Raw genomic sequence first — 7803 nt, forward strand, 5'->3', positions numbered from 1 at the left:
GGATTCCAGGTCCCTTTTCGCATCTAAACCCACAAGGGACTTCCTTCCGAACACTCACCCATTCACAGAAAGGGGTATTTAGAAGATAATGGTCTTTGTGATAATTATATTGGTCTGGTTATGTGTTGGTTATGAGGTTTATCTGGGTAGTATGTTATGTGTATGGTAGGGATTAGTTTCCCTGACAGTGGTCCTTAGGGCCCAAGGGTAGGTCAGTACCCGGATATGCCTGACTGTATGCTTATACCTGTTGATTGTATGCTAGTAGTAGGGGTGAAATAGTCCCTAGTTACCGGTTGAAAGATACCGATGTTGATTACCGGTTGAAAGATACCGATGATGGTTACCGGTTGAAAGATACCGATGAAGGTTACCGGTTGAAAGATACCGACGATATTGTATGGTATGTGGTATGATGGGGGAACTTACTAAGCTTTGTGCTTACAGTTTTGGTTTTGGTTTCAGGTACCTCTTCGTCGAAGGGGAAAGAGTCGGCGGTGTTGCAGCGCATCACACACACACACATGTTTCGGCAAGAAGTTTTTGGGACTGTACTCTGATTTTCCATACTTATGACGTTATGGTTTGAAATATAACATTATGATTTTGTAATGGAATGTTTTATTGACAATGTTTTGGTAAAATGTTTATTAAATGCGCATTCAAAAATGAAATTTTTGGCCTTGAAAATTGGGTCGTTACAAGTTTGTATCACCTGGTATGTTTTGTTCAGTATATGTAATTTTCTCTGGGACTCGACGAGTTGGAGGATCAACTCATCGAGTAGGGGCGTGGCTGCGGACATTTTAAGTGACCGACTCGACGAGTCGGGAGACTGACTCGGCGAGTAGGTGTTGGTTAAGTGACACTCTATATCTGAGGTTTTGCACCCTATATAAACAACTTAACTCAGCCTCCCCTATCCCTAACACTCTCTTGAAAGCTTCATATCGAACCCTAGCTGTTTGTGTGTGAGTTAAGGCCATTTTTGGTGTTCTTGTGTGGATTGTAAAGCTTGGAAGGAAGAAAGGAGCTTGGAAATCTAGTTGGGGCTTGTAGATCCGGAGATCTTACTTCATTTTCAGCAGCTTCAAGGTATAATGCCCCTGTCTTGACTCATCTATGTGTTTATTCATCTTTAACTTGTGATCTCTATGGATTTCTAAGTCATTTTTCGGATTTGGAAGTGTTGAGTGAGTTTTGACTTCAGATCTGGGCCTTAAGAGGGGTCTCATGGCATAAAGGTGCCAACTTTAGGGCCATGAGAGCCCCATGCACATTATACGACACTTTATATGGATTTTTGAGCTAAAAACCCCATACATGTGCATCAAGTTTGGAACTTTACGTATAAAATGGACATTAGGAGGCCAGATCTATAGTTTTGGTGTGTTAGACCTCGTTTAAATCGACTGTATGGAATTAGTCAAGGTTGGACTCGGCGAGTTGTTCTTATCACTCGACGAGTCGGTGACCATTGTGCACCAAACCCTTTTTGTGAATGGGTAAGTGTTAGGAAGGAAGTCCCTTGTGGGTTTAGATGCGAAAAGGGACATGGAAGCCATGGGACTCGGCAAGTGGTATGAGCAGACTCGACGAGACCATAGCAATCTCCTAATCTTTGAAGATGGACTCGATGAGTTGTTCATATAACTCGGCGAGTCATCGACTGGACAAGTTCTTAAGTTGGAGATGAACTCGACGAGTTCAAGAAGGAACTCGGCGAGTCGGATGAAGATGGTACCGATATTGTGATTGAAGGAGAACCCATCGAGTTTTTTTAGACTCGATGAGTGGAGCCGGGGTTTTGTGTAGGATTAGAGAAGCATGGACTCGATGAGTTGGTAGGCCAACTCGGCGAGTCAGGTCAACTGAATGTTGACTTTGACCAATGTTGACTTTGACTGAACTTGGATTGACCCTGTTTAGGGTTGTATGTGATGTGTGTTGACTTGAAGGTTGTTGTGTAGGGATCGAGGAGTTGTAGGGAGTCGACTTGTGCACCGAGGATAGTTTAGACACTGCACGATTTTGAGGTGAGTTACCTTCTAGTAGGGGTGGGTCTAAGGCCACAATGTCGGCCCACCAAAAAGGGGTATTTAGAAGATAATGGTCGTTGTGATAATTATCTTGGTCTGGTTATGTGCTGGTTATGAGGTTTATCTGGGTATTATGTTATGTGTATGGTAGGGATTAGTTTCCCTGATAGTGGTCCTTAGGGCCCAAGGGTAGGTCAGTACCCGGATATGCCTGACTGTATGGTTATACCTGTTGATTATATGCTAGTAGTAGAGGGTGAAATAGTCCCCAGTTACTGGTTGAAAGATACCAATGTTGATTACTGGTTGAAAGATACCGATGAAGGTTATCGGTTGAAAGATACTGACGATATTGTATGGTATGTGGTATGATGGGGGAACTCACTAAGCTTTATGCTTACAGTTTTGGTTTTGGTTTCAGGTACCTCTTCGTCGAAGGGGAAAGAGCCGGCGGTGTAGCAGCGCATCACACACACACACATGTTTCCGCAAGAAGTTTTTGGGACTGTACTCTGATTTTCCATACTTATGACATTATGGTTTGAAATACAACATTATGATTTTGTAATGGAATGTTATATTGACAATGTTTTGGTAAAATGTTTATTAACTGTGTTAATTCAAAAATGAAAATTTTGACCTTGAAAATTGTGTCGTTACAAGTTGGTATCAGAGCCTTGGTTTGAGGGATTCGAACACACCCTCGGGGGTGTTTGGACTCAAATTGAGGGACTAAAAGATCTTTCAAGGAAAAATGGTTTTCTAAAGTCTAAACTGAGAAATTTTAAGAAAGACGAAGTGTGTGATGCGTGCAACCGACCGGGCTCAAGTAAGTTTTCCCCAAAATACCCATACTTGTTATGTTATGTTATATGGTTTTGATTCAGAGAACTGCATGCTAGAATAGGACTAAGGATCTAGGAGGATGCCTTGTGTGCCTGATATATGATTCTTAGAATTGCATGCTAATTAGGCTAAGGATCTAGGAAGGATTCCTTATGTGGTGCATGCAAAAGAAAATCAATTTTCGTAAATATGAATTGTTTTGAGAAAAGAAAAGAGTTTTAGAAAAAGAAAAAGGAATTTTAGAAAGAAAAGAACCTTGAAAAGAGAAAAGGGTGTGGTGCATGCAATCAGTCAAGCTCAAGTAAGTTCTCCCAAATTACCCATACAAGTTATGTTATGATTATCAGTTGGTAGAACAGCATGCGAGATTAGGACTAAGGATCTAGGGAGGATGCCTTATGTGCCTGTTATATGTGCTTTTGGGCTGCATGATAGTATTGGTTAGATAGTAGTAGGATAGCCTATTTAGGTTGTGCCTGAGTATATGAGCTTATGTCGCATGCTAGTATAGATTCTTGATATGTGAATATGGTTGTTAGATTATGTGGTGATTAGATTTTCCTTTGTCTGAATGCTTCTTGCTCTATGCTTTGTGGGACTCTAAGTGATGGGAGTTAGCTGTTAGGTGAATACGTTAAGTCACATGTAATCAGGGTTGAATAATCTTAGAGTATTGGATTTTATTGTGCAGCTCTTGTCTGAGTCTAACTATTGTAGGGATGAGTCCCTTACTCGAAGGATTATTCGAGCCTCGTTACATGTGATGGTATTCAGGTGATAGATAATTGGCATTACAAAGAGACCTTCAGCAGCTGAGGACTAGTTTGGGTCAGAGGTTCCCCTAGGGTAAGCCTAGGATGAGTTAGTGCTGGGAGCAGTAGTCGTAGTAAAAAGGACTTGGTGGAGTCGAAGCAGTTCTTGAGGAAAGTACGGATAGATGAGGAAGGTAGTATGAACCCATACTACTGAAAGCAGAGGATCTGTACTCGATTCAGGAAAGGCCAAGATGAGACCGGGAAACTTGTAGTGTGTGTATGATCCCTCAGCAGTGATGAGTATTCTGATAGTTATTGTGATATGTTTTCAGCATGGTGACATTGCATGAGAGACCAGTAGGCCATTCAGGAGTTGGGGAGGGATCAGGTACCGAGCAGCTCGAGGAGCGAATGAGGGAGTTTGTTTCGGCTGAGATCACGCGCAATATTCTAGACCAGACCCCTGTGGTCTTTGGTTCGGTAAAGGAAGGTAATTTAGAGCTTTTAGATGCGAAGCCGGAAGCTTTTCGCACCGAGATGATGGCCTTGGTTGGGGTACATACCTTGACATTTTGAGAGTTCAGAGCTTGTGGAGCACTAGATTATCATGGGGCTAGGGATCCCATTACTAGCAGTAGGTGGTTGGCCGATGTTGCCAACGCTTTTCGTTCAATCCGATGTCTCGATGGAGACAAGGTCAGACTCGCCTACTGTCTTCTGAAGGACAGAGCACGAGATTGGGGTGAGGAGGTTGGTCATGCCATGGTTGATGATGTCGTGTTGAACGCGATGTCATGGAGTTATTTCTCAGCCAGGTTCAGGGATGAGTTTGCACCGGTCATTAAGGTGCAGCAGTTAGCACGGGTGTTCCATGACCTCCAACAGATGATAGAGCCTGTGGCGGAGATCACCGTCAAATTTAGGGAGAGGTCCCTTCTTGTCCCACAGTATGTGGCAGATGAGGAAATGAAGAAGGCCATATATCATGAGATGCTGATGAGTGACATCAAGCAGTTTGTGAGCAGGTCCAACTGCAAGAAACTAGAGGATATGATTGCTCATGCCAGGGAGAGAGAGATTGATTTGGAGATGGAGAGGAAGATGAAGCCAGATGAGGTTCAGGTAGCCACAAGTTCCGGCAAGAGACCCAAGGGGCCATATGGGAGATCGGGGGATGTTCGAGGCCACAGTCATTATAGCAGGTATGGCAGGACGCACGAGGGTGCGTGCAGGAGTGGTAGTGGTGGTGATTCTGGCTGCTTCAAGTGCGGCCGAACTGGTCATTTCTGCAGGGATTGTACTGCTACCACAAGCAAGGGATCAGACCTGATATGTTTCCATTGCAGTTAGAGGGGCCACAAGAAGGCTCAGTGTCTGAGTTTGTTTCTAGCAAGACATGTGATGGGACCTTCCCTCGTGACTCTAAGGATCACCGATGGCTGTCAGGGCCGTGCGGAGGCGCCTGCGGTGGGAAGCAGGGCTTTTCAGTTATCTACAGTGGAGTCGCGAGTAGCACCGGATGTTGTAGGTGCATATCTTTTTCTCTCCTGATAAATTTTATTCTTGCTTATATTGTTATGGTATTGCATTGATGTTAGTAAGTGGATATTTTGGAGTATTATATTGCTTGTCTATGAGTGAGTTATATGTCATCGACATGCCATGGATGATAGAGTAGCAGTTCGAAGATGTTTCCCTTAGTTCAGGTTTTCAGGATGCAGTCACTGTAACAAGTGTAATTGGAATTGGGAAGGTGCTCTATTAGTTGGCAAGATTGGTTTGGATTTGGTAAAAGTTAGATGGAGCACCAACAGGAGTACACGTGGCTGACAGCTAATCGACACATCGGATGATAGGAAGGATTAGAAATCCATTCAAGCGAGGAGTGGTAAGGGATCAGTGGGCTTAAAGTAGGGGAGAACCCTCCGAGTATTCAAGAGAGGTAGCATGCGAAATCTGGAGGAATTAGTGACCTTCGAGGAGGAAAGGAAAGCAGTTCGAAGGACTATGTGGATAGAGAAGTACATGAGTGGGAGTTTGGGAAATTTCCCAACATTGGGTTCATGAACTTGTGATTTGTTGATGATTGGTTTGGGGAAACCAAGTCAAAGATTTTCTCGGCAGAACGCGAGAATAGCTTGGATGTAATACTACGGGATAGTCGTAGCATTCATTAGTAGAGAGAGAAAGTATGGGAAGTGTGGTAAGATCGCAGGTTGAAGGATTGATAGCAGGACTCGGATGAGTCAAGACGCAGAGTGTATGAATGACCGGCATGGGAGATTTTTGGATTAGTAGTGAGTAGCAAAGACAGTATGGATAGTGTAATAGAACTGCGGGCGAGGCTTTAGTACAAATATATAGTAGGGTATGCTCAGTTTATGTGTTATATGCCATTGTTATGTGTAGTATGCGTTCAGCGGGCGGGGCCCAGAGATAGGCGGTGCCTAAGAGAAACAGATATGTATCCGAGAGGGGCTCGAAGACAGGCGGGGCCTAGGATCGGCGGGGCCAATGTAGCGGGCAAGGCCAGAAGTAGCAGGCGTGGCCCAATATATGCAGTATGTGATTATGCATGGTATGTGGTAGATTGGGGAACTCACTAAGCTTCGTGCTTACAGTTTTCGATTTTTGTTTCAGGTACTTCCGGTAGCGGAGGGAAGAGCTCGGGGTGATCGCATGGCACACACCATTGATTAGTCAGCTTGGGATGATTTACTCTAATAATGGAAATATGTTTGGGAATTAACACTCCAAATTATGTTAGGATTTATATATGGTTTGACAATTATGATTTAAGTAATGTTTTAAAAAGGAAATTTTTAGACTGTATTTTTGGGACGTTACATCGTTGGTGATAGAAACTCGCAACGAACGCTCCAACTCCCCCATGGGCAAAATAAACTCCCTAATGAAGGACTGAGAAACAAAAGACCGACTTGCACCCAAGTCAAACATCACTAAAGCAAGCAAGGAGTTCACTAAGAACGTACCAAACAAAAGTATAAAAATATGAGCATAAAACAAACATAATCAATAAGATAAGGGATAGAAACATACCATTCACAACATATGGTGTTGTCCTTGCCTCCTCGGCAGTGAGCTAAAAAGCATGACCTCGAGCCATCAGGGGCTCCACCCTACCCTGACTCCCATAAGTGATCCTCAATGTAGCTGGCAGGGGAGCTTGCGCTGGCTTGGCGGTGAGCAACAGGCACTTCACCTTCACCTAGCCAACCTGATCACAATGATAGCAAATCCTAATACTCAGAACCAGAGAGGACTGGCAGCAGTCCCTCACAAAAGCCCCTCCTTGCCACATTTATGGCACCGACCACCAGATCGACACACTCCAACATGAACCTTCCCGTACTTCCCACACGTGCGGCCATGCTGACCTCCAGACCTCGAATCGGCAGCCTCGAACCACTTTGGCGCTAGCTACGACTGTGTTGGGGATTGCCTCTTCTCTCTCAACTGAAACTCAATCTCAAGCTCATGCTGCCTGGAAGCCTCCTGTAACTCCAACAGGGTATCACACCGTTGAGTAGAAACAAATTGTCTGATGTGTATCTTCAACATGCTCAGATAGCGGGTCATCTGAGCCTGCTCTAAAGCAAACTCAGGGCAAAACATCGCCCTCTCAGTAAATACATGGGTGATCTCCATCACCGACTCTGTTACCTGCCTTAGTTTTAAAAACTCCTGAGCCAATCTCTCCCGCTCGACCCGAGGAATGTAGCGAGTATGAAACATCTCTCTAAACCGATCCCATGATACTGCAACCCTCTGCTCATCTTAGTAAGATCCCGTAACAAGTCTCCACCAATCCTTCGCTTCGGACCTCAGGAGGTTAAGAGCGCACCTGACCTTCTGGTCAGCAGGGCACGAACACGTGAAGAATCATGCCTCCATATCAGATAGCCACCCCATGACCACAATCGGGTCTTGGACTCCATCGTAAGTGAGGGGCTTCATATTATCAAAGTCCTGATACTAAAAGGGTTGTCTTGTCCCAACACCTATAGCCACCACAACCGCGGAGGCTGTAGCAGTAGCCGTCTCAACAATGGCAGCGTAGCGATCATCAAAGAACTCCATCATCGCGGTCTTGATAGACCCGAGCATCTCCAAAATCTAATCCCGGACGATGGCCACAACCT

The sequence above is a fragment of the Lactuca saligna genome, chromosome 8, assembly GCF_052625555.1.
Source record: "Lactuca saligna cultivar CGN05327 chromosome 8, ASM5262555v1, whole genome shotgun sequence".
Taxonomy (NCBI): domain Eukaryota; kingdom Viridiplantae; phylum Streptophyta; class Magnoliopsida; order Asterales; family Asteraceae; genus Lactuca; species Lactuca saligna.